General features: G+C 46.7%; 1 non-coding gene across 1 annotated transcript; it reads left to right on the top strand.

Moving 5' to 3' along the window:
- The first annotated feature begins 4,640 nt into the window (after positions 1 to 4,640).
- Positions 4,641 to 4,715, top strand: TRNAI-GAU. Its single transcript has one exon. It is a non-coding gene; the product is annotated as a tRNA-Ile (tRNA).
- Positions 4,716 to 13,804: the final 9,089 nt, after the last annotated feature.

The following is a 13,804-nucleotide window of genomic DNA, read 5'->3' as shown; positions in this document are numbered from 1 at the left end:
AAAAAAAAAAAAAGAACCAGGTTGAACGGGAAGTCAGCTGGAAAAGGAAACCTGGGGGAAGATAAGCCATTGGCAGCCACATGGGCACACACAGAAAAGCACTGAGGCAGCCCTCACGAGGTGTTATCCTTGTGCCTGGTCTCAGCACCATTGCTCGGGGTTGGGTCACCCCAGGGCCAACACAAAGTTAGGCAAGCCACTAATGAAGCTTTGAGGACGTGTACATAGAGGCACGGGCCAGAGTGGTGTGTCATCATGGCCACAATGCAGCCCACATGACCTTTTTTGTATGAGGATTCCAAAGTCTGTGACTAATGCTAATTAACCCTGACTCATGATAGCACTTAGCACAAAGAGGTCATTATCACCACTGCATTGAGTGGGGAAACTGAGGTATGGAGTGGGGAAGCAGCTTTGCTCCATTAGTCAGTGGCACCAGGCCACAAGTTTATCGCTGCTCTGCTCAAATGCCAGTGATGCTGCCCTTGATAATCGGGAGCAAATACTTGCAACAGGGCAGTCCAGGTGGAGAGGAGGAGGAAAAGGGACCTTTGCTCAGTGCTGTTTCCATACAGAGTAGAGCCATAGAACTGGAAACTCAGAGTTGCAAAGACTGCTTGGCCTAACATCACAAGTTATTTTTTTTCAAAGAAAATGTAATTTTATTAATATTTTTTACATTCTTGGATGTTGTTGCAGAACATTTGGGAGGGAAGGGGAGAGGGGAAAAGGGGAGGAAATGGGATGGAAGAAGGAGGAAGGAGGAGGGGCAGGATTGAAGCCTCTGGCACCCCCCTCATTCCCACAGGGGAGATCAGGGGGCCTTCCAGCGGTGGCTTGGTCATTGTCAGGCTGTGTGCAGATTGTCATGGGGGTGTGGCAAAAGCCCTCGCCTCCCACCGTCCCAGCTTGGGAACACAGGGCCCGTCTTGCTGTGGATGGTCATCGCTGGGCTGGTTGCACGTTGGGGGGTGTGGCCAAGACCCTCGGCCCCCACCCTCGGAATTGATTGCAGGTGTTGGGGGTCATTGCTGAGGCCTCTGGCCCTCCACTCTTTCTGGCTTGGTAGCCCAGGGGACTTCCAGTTCTTCTAAGTGTTATAGGTATTCTTTGGTGAAATGAGATATTTAATAGTTAATATGAAACTTTGTCTCTGGTTGCAGATACTTCATTTTTTCTTTCATTTCTGTGATGGATTATTTGCTGTACCCACTGTTTAAACTGCGCCAGAACTAATTTGTTGTCCTTTGCTTACTTCTAAAATGAGGAAACTTCCTGTGGGGACCAGTACTTGAGCTCTGTGGTTGAGCTAAATTGCTGCTTTGCTGCTGATTCCCTAGGGAAGGCTTTTTGTGCAGCTCAGGTTTTAATGGTTGACTTTAAAGATACTTCCGGCTCATGAGAGATCCCGTGCACCTGGGTTTTGTAGAAACTCTGGTCTGGGCCTGAATCTTCATCAAACTGCACCCCATGCAATTCTGTATTCCTGACCAATCTCCTCTGAGTGGTCCTGCACTGATTGGGGGGCAGATCAGCTCTCCTTGCTGTGCCCCAGTGTTCTCCTGGTGGGTCCGTCTCCCCCACCACCCATGCTGCAAACTCTTCCCATTGGATGGGCCATATGCTGGTCCCTTGCAGTGACTCACTGGCCTCTGAGTGGCTCCTTTTTTTCAGTGTTCTCCTGGTGGGTCCGTCTCCCCCACCACCCATGCTGCAAACTCTTCCCATGGGATGGGCCATATGCTGGTCCCTTGCAGTGACTCACTGGCCTCTGAGTGGCTCCTTTTTTTCAGTTGTTGTGGCTCCTCTCTCCTATGTAAGTCCACGGGAACCCTATTAGTGGTCTTGCGGGCCTGAGGACCACCATGGCCCTCTTCTCCCTGGCCACCTCCAAGCGACTTCATCCGAAAGGCACAGCTGTGGCTTTTGCCAGCTCCTGCTCTGTGTGCTCAACAGCTCCAGCCTGGACATGTCCAGGATTCAAAATGGTTGGAGTGGTTTTTTCTTTCTCTCATCGTGGTTTCTCCTGCCTTCGTGCACTCCATAGGTCTCTCCTCCTCTTCCCCTGAGCTCAGCAGCCCACAACTTGGCTGTTGTTGCTTTTTTATAGTTGTAAATTGGTTGCTTTGTGGGAGATAGTGACTCTGGGACCCGTCTTGACCAGAAGCCCTAACACCACAATTTCTACAATGAGGAATCTGGAAGCCAGAGCAAGGAGCGACAGCCAAGATCACACAGTGGGCTGTGGCTAAGCCAGGCCTAGAATCCTGAGGCTCCATGCTCAGTCCCCTTCCTGCTCCACAGTCACAATGACAGAGCAGGAGGAGGCAGTGTTCTGTGAGAGTTAAGAGCACTGGCTCTAGCTCCAGTAGCCTGGCAAGTAGACCTTGCAGGCTCTAGATCCTGTAGTTTGGGTTCAAATCCTGATTCACGGGTCCCCAGCTGTGTGCTTCAGAGCCAGCTACTCAGCCTCAGTTTCTTCACCTGTAAAGTGAGGATAATAGTAGTAGCTATATCATAGGGGTGTTTTGAGAATTAAATGAGATATGTGAAGTGTTTAGAACAGTACGTGGCACATGAGAAGTGCTCAGTAAGTATTAGCTGTTTGTTTAGTGTTATTTAAATGAGGCAGGTATGGCAATCCTTAGCTGCACACCTGGCCTCTCAGCCACCCTGTTGACTTAAACCCAATCATCTCTCTGGCCAGTGTCTTCAGTTTGCCAGTCTTTTGGATCTCCTGAGGTACGGAGCACTGAAACAATAGGTGTTGGGAGCAGGAAAAGGAAATCAGAATTTTTTCACCAGATTGCTATAGCTAGGGCTCTACCTGCCCTACATGCCATTATCAGACAGTGCAGGTGCTGGTGGTTCAGCTCCAGGCCCAGCTTTAGAAGCATCAGGAAGCACCTTGGGCAACAAGACACAAACCGAGATAACCACATTCCTGCCAGTCTCCTCAGGCCCTAGCTCCAGGCCTGGCAAGGCCACCCTCAGGAGGTGGTGGTACACTGACGACAGGAAAGCTAATTACAGGTATCTCCCTGCTGGGTTGAGAATACTGACTTGTTTGTCCAGCACAGCTTACCTGAGTCACCCATCCTGGAGCTTGCAGCCACCTGGGGCTGGAGCTGAACCAGCAGGCTGCCAGAAGTCTGAAAGCCTCCTGTGTGCTGAACCTGGCTGGCCAGCACCACCGGCTTGTTCTCCCCTCAGAAAGTGAGTCAAGGAAGTTTAGCTCCACAGACAGAGCTCCAAAGTGAGTGAAGAGCCTGGCTGGGCCCTGACAACAGACCAAACACTCCAGGGCCCATTCTGGGATGAGCAGAATGAGAGCTGAGGCCTCAGAGTCTTTGGAAAGTCACGTCCACGGATCAGAGGCGAAACTACGAGGGAGGGAATGGATGGGGCAGCGGCTGCCTCCTCCCCTCTGTCCCATCCCCCACACCACCCAGCCACTCTGTGCCCCACTGGCCTTTGGGGGGCCCTGGACACACTTTGGTTTTTGTTTTGATTTGAGTTTTTGGCAGCCAGCTGGTACGGGGCTCTGAACCCTTGACCTTGGTATTCTAACACTGTGTTCTAACCAACTGAGCTAACCAGCCAGACCCCCCAGGCACCCTTCCCAAGCCCCAGCACTGCCCAGGCCCACCTGCCACTCAGCAGTGATCTGGGCTCAACCTGGGGATTTTCCAAAGTAAAATGAGGAAGAAAAGAGGGGCTATATGTCACGATGAAAGGTCTTAAAGTATTTTCTAGTTCTATTGTAATTTTTTCTAACAGTATAAAAATGAGAATGAAAGTCCCCTGCCCCTTCTCACTCAGGAGAAAAGCTGTGGGGTGCCTTCTGTGGGACTGAGGGGAAGACACCCTCAAGGATATTTCCATGGGAGGGACCAGCTGTGGCACAGCTGGCAAAGGGAACCTGAGAAGACCTGAGGGGGACACCTGGGGGCATGACAGGAGACACAGGAAGCGGTGTTTTAAGGCAGTGATCCCATAGGCCTAGGAATGTGGCTCTTGCCCAAGAAAGAGAGCTAACAAGCCCCCATAAAGCTAAGTACTGTCTGAAAGAGGAGGGGACCAAGAAAGGGGATCGCACAGGGCCTGCCTCCCCTCAGCCGTGGTACCACTTGTCTCCCTCCCTCACCGCTAACAAGCCCCCATAAAGCTAAGTACTGTCTGAAAGAGGAGGGGACCAACAAAGGGGATCGCACAGGGCCTGCCTCCCCTCAGCCGTGGTACCACTTGTCTCCCTCCCTCACTGTTGCTCCCACGTCATTAAAGGTGGGCAGTGGCACCCCTTGCTGTGCATTCAGTGCCCCATGAAAAGCCTTAGCACTCCTGTTGCCACCCCTTGCCCCTCACGCTTTCTAGTTGGTCAGGAAGTGAGGCAGATGACAGACTATCCCCTGAGGGAAGGGAGAGGCGGGAGGGTGGAGGAAGACCTAGTTCTGGCCTTGCTGACTAACACATGACCTCAGTGTCATAATGACTGGCTTTGTGGTTAACCCGCCAACATGGGGTGCCTCCCCACCTGGACTTCAGGATGGCCTCATACAGGACATCATGCTGTTGGTAGGCAGGGAGCAGCCATGGGCTTCATAAAGCAGAAGTCAGTCAAGTGTGGTCCCCAGAGGGCTGGCTGGTTAGCTCAGTTGGTTAGAGCGTGGTTTTGATAACACCAAGGTCAAGGGTTCAGATCCCCATACTGGCCAGCTGCCCAATAAATAAATAAAAATGGGACTGTTGTTTGATCCCAGGTTTTGGCACCAAAAAAAAAAAAGTATAAAAATGGATCTATCCTATAAAACAGTACACACGATCTATGCACACCCAGTGCTCAGCACACAGGAGGCAACATGGTACAGGGGAGGCCTACGGTGGAACAGGGAACCAGGCTGTCCCAGTGGCCCAGCTCTGGCTCAGTCATCCTGGTGACCTGCTGTCCAGGTAGTAATAAGTATCTAACATTATTCAGAACAACTTATTGATACTCAGAACATGTCAAAGAACCTTTAGGAAAAGTTTGAAACTCTGTCACACACATACACCCCCCCCACATGAGGTGTGACAGGCTGCATAAGGACTTGATTTGGGGACAGGAGGTGCTTCCACAGGTGGGAACAGCGACTAGTGCCTGAGACAAGGACAGGGAAAAAGCAGAAGGGAGAGACGGCATGGAATGTTGATAGCCAAAGAAGAAAGCCATGAGAAATGAGCCTGAGAAGCTCCCAGGCTGTGGGTTGGAAGAAAGGGGGATCAGGCGGTTACAGAGGCAGAGGCTGACATTTCTCCTTGCGTGATCCTGCAGTCCTGCAGTTGGTGCCTGCTCTGCCAACTGAGGAGCAGGAGGTTTGGGCTGTAGGGCTGGGCCCCATCTCTGAGCTGCTGCCCACTGAGCCAGAGCAAGCAGCAGAGGCCGGTGGACTGTGGTGGATGCCAGAACTGGCATTAACGCTGCGGAACAGGTCACCACATCTGAGGCAAGTAAAGCAAGCCTTTGAGAATTCTGATACTTGCCCCCTCGATTGCCCAAGCGGGAATTTAGTGCCACCCAGGGCCCCCAGATCTTTTGAGGAGTCCCAAAGTGGTGCTTCACACGTGTCCACAAGCCAGTCTGTCATGGACAGTCACCATGAGGCATCTTAACGTCAGATTCTCTGTCTCTGGCCTCAGCTCATACTGGCTGACCTCACGTACCTCTAAGCTACTTGAGGGAGCCAAAGCTGCCATGTTTCTGGGTGCCCCAAGAAGTTGCATTTCCTGGCTATGTGGGGATACTAACCCTCTCCCCAATTCGGGGCCAGCCTTGTCAGTGCACCCCAAAGCTGCAGTGCGTGGCCCAAGTCTCCAAAACTGTTTGTGAACAGTTGGGTTAGCTTCTGACCCTTATCCTCAAACCATGGGCTTGAACTGAGACCAAGGATCTGAAGGAGGAGAGGACACCCACCTGGCCAGCCCTCCTCTCCACCAAGATCCTCCCTCTGCCCTTTTCCTTTGGCATTTGAAGGCATTTCTAGCTCCTGGGAACCAGGAAACATCCAACATCCCCAATTCAGAAGAAGCTGTTCCTTTATGTTTATGCTTGTCCACAAGATAGACTTTAGTGTTTTTTCCTGAAACAAAGGAACTAGGCAACCTATAGGTACATGGAAACTTTATACAGGAACAGAATTCCAATGAGAGATTGGTTTTGATTGTTCCCTTGAGCTCATCGAAAATCTTAGGACTGAGTTTCTAAAGAGCACAACATTGCATAAGTGTATGAGGAATAAATAAGACAAATTGGAGCCTTGGAAGATGTGAAGTCATGTGTAAGATGACCTTTGATGTCTCAGAACTTCTTACCTGCCCTCCACTACATGTTTCTTTCCTGTGACTGTAGCCCCCGTGCTCAGTGCAGTGCCTGGCACAGAGAAGGTGCTCAGGAAATATTTCTTGCATAAATGAACAAAGTACATGTTTAGAGTTGGTGTAGGAGTTTGGAGGCACAGCTAACTTTGTCTTGCAACCCTGGCATGGAGACGAGGCATTCCATTCTGGTCCCTCAAAGAACCTGTGCATTGTCTCATTTGATTCTATAACAGCTCTACAGAATTAGGCAAACAGACACTCTACTTTCTTTTACAGATGAGAAAATTGAGAATTGCTGCATCAGTAAATGGAGTTAAGAGCTCTAACCCAGGCCTAAACTCAGAGCCCTGTGCTCTTTCTGCGATAGTTTACTTTTTATCGATTGCATAATTTAAAACTATTACAACACTACAACAAGTAATTAAAGAAAAAGGTAGTTTTGAAAGCACCTTGTAGAATATAAAGCTTTAGGTTGGCTGGTTAGCTCACTCAGAGCGTGGTGCTGAAACACCAAGGTCAAGGGTTGAGATACCCTTATGCACCAAACAACAACAAATATAAATATATATGTAAAGCTTTTTATATACATAAAAATGTATTTAAATTGAAATACAGCATGGTCAGGGCTACTGCTGGTACATACGAAATCTATCTAGCAGAGCAATGACTGTACAGTGAACAACCTACCCAACTGTCCATAGTGAATCTGAAGTCACAAAACCTGAGTCTTAGTTTTAATTCTGCCTCTATTACCTTTGTAGCATTAAGCAAGTCATTTTGCTTGTCTGACCCTGTTTCCACGTCTATAAAACTTAGATGTTAATTATGCTGTTACATTTATCACAGCAGTATGAGATTTAAGTGACATAAGACACTTTATGAATGTTATTGTTTTACAGATGAAGAAAGACTTGCTCAAAGTCATACGGTCAGTAAGTGGCAGAGCTAGGACTCAAATCCAGCTCTTCTGGCTTCAGTTCAGATCTCTTTCTACCACATCAAATTAGATATATGCAGTTGATAATCTATAAACTTTTTTTCTTTGCCTTTTGTTCTTATTTTGGTTTTGGTGGGGGTGGATGTGAGTTGCGTGTATTTGGGGAGGGGGTTGTTGTTGTTGATGGACATATTTCTCTTAGTTTTCTAGTATATGGACTAGTCATCATTCATCCAGCACCCATTTCTTCTTCCTTCCTAACAGGACTGAGATTTTCTTGGACCCAGGGGTAGGCTTATTTATCGACTCCCCAGCATTGGAAGGTCAGGGCCATATTGCCTCATATCTACTGAGCATGTGCATTTACCCTGTGGACAGAGATGAAAAGTGCAGTCCTCACATGGCTTCAAGGCTGGGATTTTGCAGAGTGGGTATCAAAGAGCCTGCATGGGTCCTTGCTTACCCTCCACTCAACAAAGGATGACCTTCAAGGTCTGGGTCTGAGTTCACAGAGAGGAAGAGAGCTTTAATTTGACCATAATTAACTTTGAGATACTCATTAGTAATCTATAGCAAGACATCAAGAAAGCAGCTAAGGACATGGAGTTTATCATTCTGTTTGCTTTACTTTTGCATATATTTGAATTTTTCCATAATAAAAATTTAGAAAGAAAGCAGTTCAGTATATGAATGTGGAGCTTCAAGAAGAAGTTGAGTTAGAGATGTAAACTTGGAGATTGATGGAGTTTGGATGTGTTGTCCCCTCCAAAACTCATGTGGAAATTTGATCCCCAATGTGGCAGTGTTGAAAACTGAGTCATGAGGGCGGATCCCTCATGAATGGATTAATGCTCTCCCTGGGGGAGGAGGGGAGTAATGAGTGAGTTCTCACTCTATTAGTTCCTGCGAGAGCTCATTGCTTAAAAAGACCCTGGCACCTTCTCTCTCTCTCTTGCGTCTCTCGCTTGCCTCCCTCGCCATGTGATCTGCTTGTACCCTCCGGCTGCCTGCTGTTTTTCCACCACAAGTAGAAGCAGCCTGAGGCCCGTGCCAGATGCAGCTGTCCCAGAATCGTAAGCCAAATAAACCTCTTTCCTTTATAAATTACCCAGTCTCAGGTATTTCTATCATAGCAACACAAAACGGACTAAAACAGAGATCATCTGAGTATACTTGGTATTAAAGTCATGGGCCTGGGCTGGCCCGGTGGCGCACTCAGTAGAGTGCAGTGCTTGGGAGCGTGGGGGCGCTCCCACCGAGGGTTCAGATCCCATATAGAGACCGGTCCGCTCACTGGTTGAGCGTGGTACGGGCATGACACCGAGGGTTGCGATCCCGTTGCCGGTCACGGTACGGGCGCGACACCGAGGGTTGCGATCCCGTTACCGGTCACGAAAAAAGACAAAAAAAAGGAAAAAATAAATAAAATAAAGTCATGGGCCTGGAGGAAATTGCCGAGGAGAATCAAGGGCTCACGTCCTGATCAGGGAAACCTGATATTTATAGATTAAGAAGGTAGAGGTGGAGGAACACACGGACATGAAGAGGTATGTCCTGGAAGACAGGTGATGAAGGAGTTTTAAGGAGAGAGTGATCAGTATAAAATGCTCTTGACTATTTGAACATGGTGAGGACTGAGAATTGACTATGGCCTTGGCATTGTCATGGTTGTGTTTTCAATGAAGTGATGGGGACAAGGTCTTGATTGGAAGGGATTAAAAAGACCAGTGGAGGGCTGGCCAGTTACTCACTTGGTTAGAGCGTGGTACTGATAACATCAAGGTCAAGTGTTCCATCCCGTTACCTGCCAGTGGCCAAAAAAACCCAAAAAACAAAAACAAACAAAAAGACCAATGGAAAGGAGGTGTTGGTAAGAATTGATGGGTTTTTTGATATATAGGCCTTCAGAGAATTGGATTGGTAGTTAGAAGACTTTGCTTGACTTGTTTCAAGATAAAAGATATTACAGCATGTTTTTTATGTTGATGGGAATGATCCTGTAGGGGTGGAAAAACTGCTGACGAAAAGTGATGATGCAGGGCTGGCTGGTTTGCTCATTGGTTAGAGCATAGTATTGCTAACACCAAGGCCAGGGGTTCAGATTCCCATAACAGCCAGCTGCCAAAAAAAAGAGATAGAGAGGGCCGGCCTGTGGCTCACTCGGGAGAGTGTGGTGCTGAGAACACCAAGGCCCCGGGTTCGGATCCTATATAGGGATGGCCAGTTCGCTCACTTGGGAGAGCGTGGTGCTGACAACACCAAGTCAAGGGTTATGATCCCCTTACCGGTCATCTTTTTTAAAAAAAAAAGATAGAGAGCTCCATAGGAGGCAGCCTTCCCTCTTCTTCCCTCAGACAGCTGTTGTCCGGTTGTGAGCTCTGGCCACATCTTTGTGGCCAGCCTGAAGATGAAGTCAGTGCAGAAAATAGTAGAATGAAGAGACTGAACCTATATTTTCTGACATTGTGGGGTCACTGGACCCATTAATCTGCAGCCTCCCCTGCCCCTGGACTTGCTATTATGTGAGATAATAAACCATCTCATTGTTTCAGACAGCTCAAGTCAGGTAGTGGTGGTTTTTAACTTTATTTTGAAATAATCTTCCTTACAAAAAAGTTGCAAGAATAGTAAAAAAAACACCCATACTTTACCCAGATTTACCAACATATAACATTTTGCCACATTGATATGTAATTCTCTCTTCTCAAACACACACACGCATGCACTTTTTTCCTGAGCAATTTGAGAGTGGACTACATATCTCATGCCCCTTGATACCCCTTCATTCTTCGTGTATTTTTCCTACTTTTCTTCATCTGTATTTCCTAAGAACAAGAATATTCTCTTATAAACTCATAGTCCTGTTTTCAAATTCGGAAAAGTTTACGCTGATACAATACTTTCATTTAATCTACAGTCCACATTCTAATCTTGTCAGTAGTCTCAATGATGTGCTTGAAAGTATTTTTTCCTAGCACAGGATCTAATCCGTGACCTATTACATTTCATTGTTGTATCTGTTTAGTTCCCTCTAATCTGTAACCATTTCCCAGCTCCCCCCTTTTTTTCATCTGTCATGACCTCATGACTTTTTTGTAAAGCTAGTCATTTCATAAAATGTCCTTCAATTTGGGTTTGTCTAATGTTTCCTCATGATTAGATTCAGGTTACATTTTTATTTTTTGGTGTCTGGCTGGTATGGGGATCCTAATCCTTGACCTTGGAGTTACAACACCATACTCTAGCCAACTGAGCTAACCAGCCAAGCCCTGGGTTACCTATTTTTCACTGGAATATTACGTAAGTGACATGATGACCTTCTCAAGGTATCACAGTTGGAGACATGTGATATCTTTTTGCCCCACTGTGAGATTTTTCCCCCCCATTAGGAGAAAATTAGAAAAAGTCCCTTTTTATTTTTAATTTTTTTTTGATTATGCATATTCATGGGGTACAAAGTTGACCATCACCATCCGTGCCTAAGATAGTCAGATCAATACTATCAGCATGCTTATTACTACAAATTGCTATTATTCCCCATGTCCCCTACCCAGTTAATCCCCAACCTCCCTCTCTCCCTCCCCATCGCAACCCTAGGTATGTTCTCTCCCTCCGCAAGTCCAACGCATCACTGTGGACTTTCTTTCCTTCCTTCTTTCTCTCTTAGCTCCCACTTATGAGTGAAAACATGTAGTATATTTTCCCTCTGTGCCTGGCTTATTTCACTGAACATAATTTTATCCAAGCTCATCCATGTTGTTGCGAATGGCAGAATTTTGTTCTTTTTATGCCTGAGTAGTATTCCATGGTGTGTATATACCACATTTTCTCTATCCAGTCATCTGTTGATGGACATTTAGATTGCTTCCATATCTTGGCTATTGTAAATAGAGGTGCAGTGAACATGGGAGTGCAGGTATCCCTTCAACATGATGATTTACACTCCTTTGGGTAAATACCTAGAAGTGGGATTGCTGGATTGTATGGTAGATCTATCTGTAGTTGTCTGAGAAACCTCCATAATTTTTTCCATAGTGGTTATACTAATTTACAGTCCCAGAGATGTTAGTTTTAATCACTCGGGTAAGGTGTTATCTGGTTTCTCTGCTGTATGTTCATTATTATTTATCCTTTTGTAATTCCTAAGTAATTTGTGGGAAGATAGTTTGGGACAATATAAATATCCTGTTCTTCATCAAACCTCACTCCCTGATTTAGCATCCACTGGCCAGGCTTGCCTGAATTAATTTTTACTATGATGGGGTGTTTTTTGTTACTGGTGGCCCAAAGCCTTCTAATCAACCTTATAAAATGCTTGGTATGAAAAATGCAGCCTTGTCCTTTCAAACTAAAGAGAAAAGGAAATTTTTGCATCCTAAGTTGGGCCAAGGAGAGGCTCAGCCCTCCCCCTGGGGGTCAGCACAATGTTGTCCTTTCTGTCTGGCTGAAGGCCTGGGACCTTCTGGTGGACAGGGCCAGAGAGTGCTGGAGCTGCGAGTGGGGACTCAGGGGGTCACCCTTTATAAGGGGGTCACCCTTATAAAGAAGACACCCTTTGTCTTCTTTATAAGAAGATTTCTTCCCATTTTTCTTTCTCTAGCCCAGACTTGTTGCTCAGCTCAATACCTACCTCTCTAACAGCCTCTTCGATGTTTCCATCTGGACATCCTGTTGTTACCTCAAACTCACTATAAACAGAAGTCACTTCCTCTTTCCAGTCAGTGTTGTCATAATTGTCCCCATCACTCAGGCTGGAAACCTCAGAGTCATTTTTGATACTTGATGTCTCCCTCTCCCTCACCGCCATCCATCGGTCTCCAAACCCTGTCACCTTGTCCCTCCTGCATCTTTCCCAGCCTCGAGTGTGTCTTTTCTCACTTGTACTGCCTTCCCCTGGCCAGGCCTTCTTGGTGTCCTGTCTAGGGCACTGTCTGGGATGGATCTGCTTCCAGACTTTACCCATCCAACCCGTGCTGCACTCAGTCCCGCCAGATGAATCGCTCTAAAACTCTGCCTTTACCAAGCCACTGCCATTCCCACCATCATCCTTCAGTGAACCCCCATTCCTGTGGAACTGGGGCTTCCCTGCTAGTTTCAGTGTTTGCAAACTTTAATTCTATGGGAAGAGTCTGCTCTAACCATGCTGGTCTACACAAGTACTTCCCCCCGCACTCAGTCCAGCCTCCATTCCCGTGCCTTCCCCCCAGGCTTTGTTTTTTATTGTAACATAGTTGATTATACATATCTGTGGGGTACAGAGTTGAATATTATTATTTGTGTGTAATATGTGATGCTCAAGTCAGGATAACTAGTATATTCAACATTATACCATGTATCCCAGGCTTTGAATGCCCTCTCTTGTGTTTCTCTCCCTGTCTTGGTTGTATCCATCCACACTTCAAGACTCAGCTCTAATCCCAATTTCACCCCATCTCCCATGACTTATTGCTCTGAACTGCTATATAATTCACTACCTGTAACGCACACATTTACGAGGGTACTTCAAAAAGCTCATGGAGGCCAGTTAGCTCAGCTGTTTAGAGCATGGTGATGGGAACACCAAGGTCCAGGGTTCAAACCCTATACCGGCCAACTGCCAAAAAATAGAGTGGAAAAACAGAATTAAAAGATTATATGAATCTTTCCATGAACTTTTTGAAAACCCCTCAGATCATCTTGCAACATCTCTGCTGTAGCATACTGGATAAGAATATGGGCTCTGGGAGAAAAAAAGAAAAAGAGAATGTGGGCTCTGCAGTCAGATTCCCTGAGTTCAAATCCTGGCTTTGCCATTTGTTAGCTGTGTGACCTTGAATAAGTTACCTAATTTCTTTGTGCCTCATCCATAAGATGGGGATACTAACAGGGTTGGCTGGTTAGCTCAGTTGGTTAGACAACACCAAGGTCAAGAATTTGGATCCCCATACCGGCCAGCCACCAAAAAAAAAAAAGATACTAACATTATTTACCTATAGGATTTGTTGGTTTTTTGTGGGTTTTTTTGGTGGCTGGCATGGTGTTGTCAGCACCATGCTCTAACCAACTAAGCTAACCAGCCAGCCCCCTATTTACCTTAGAGGGTTTGATGTATTAATTCAATGACTTAATGCATAAAAAATATTTAAAAACATAAGATTACCATATGATCCAGCAATTCCACTTCTAAATATACAAGAGTATCCAAAAGAACTGAAAGCAGTGATTCAAAAAAGTACTGTACACCAATGTTTATTGCAGTACTATTCAAAAGAGCCGAAAAGTGGGAACAACCCAAATGTCTATCCACAGATGAATGGATGAACAAGATGTGGTATGTACATACCATGAAATACTGTTTAGCCTTAAAAAGGAATGAAATTCTGGGCCGGCCCGGTGGCGCACTGGATAGTGCGCCGCTTGGGAAGCGCGGCGGCGCTCCCGTCCGAGGGTTCGGATCCCACATACAGACCGGCTCCCGCTCACTGGCTGAGCGAGGCGGGGGAGCAACGCCGAGGCTCGCGGACCCGCCGCCGG

Source organism: Galeopterus variegatus, unplaced genomic scaffold, assembly GCF_000696425.1.
Source record: "Galeopterus variegatus unplaced genomic scaffold, G_variegatus-3.0.2 Scaffold1050, whole genome shotgun sequence".
NCBI lineage: Eukaryota > Metazoa > Chordata > Mammalia > Dermoptera > Cynocephalidae > Galeopterus > Galeopterus variegatus.
Note: the sequence above shows the minus strand (reverse complement) of the source record. Positions and strands in the feature narration are given on the sequence as shown.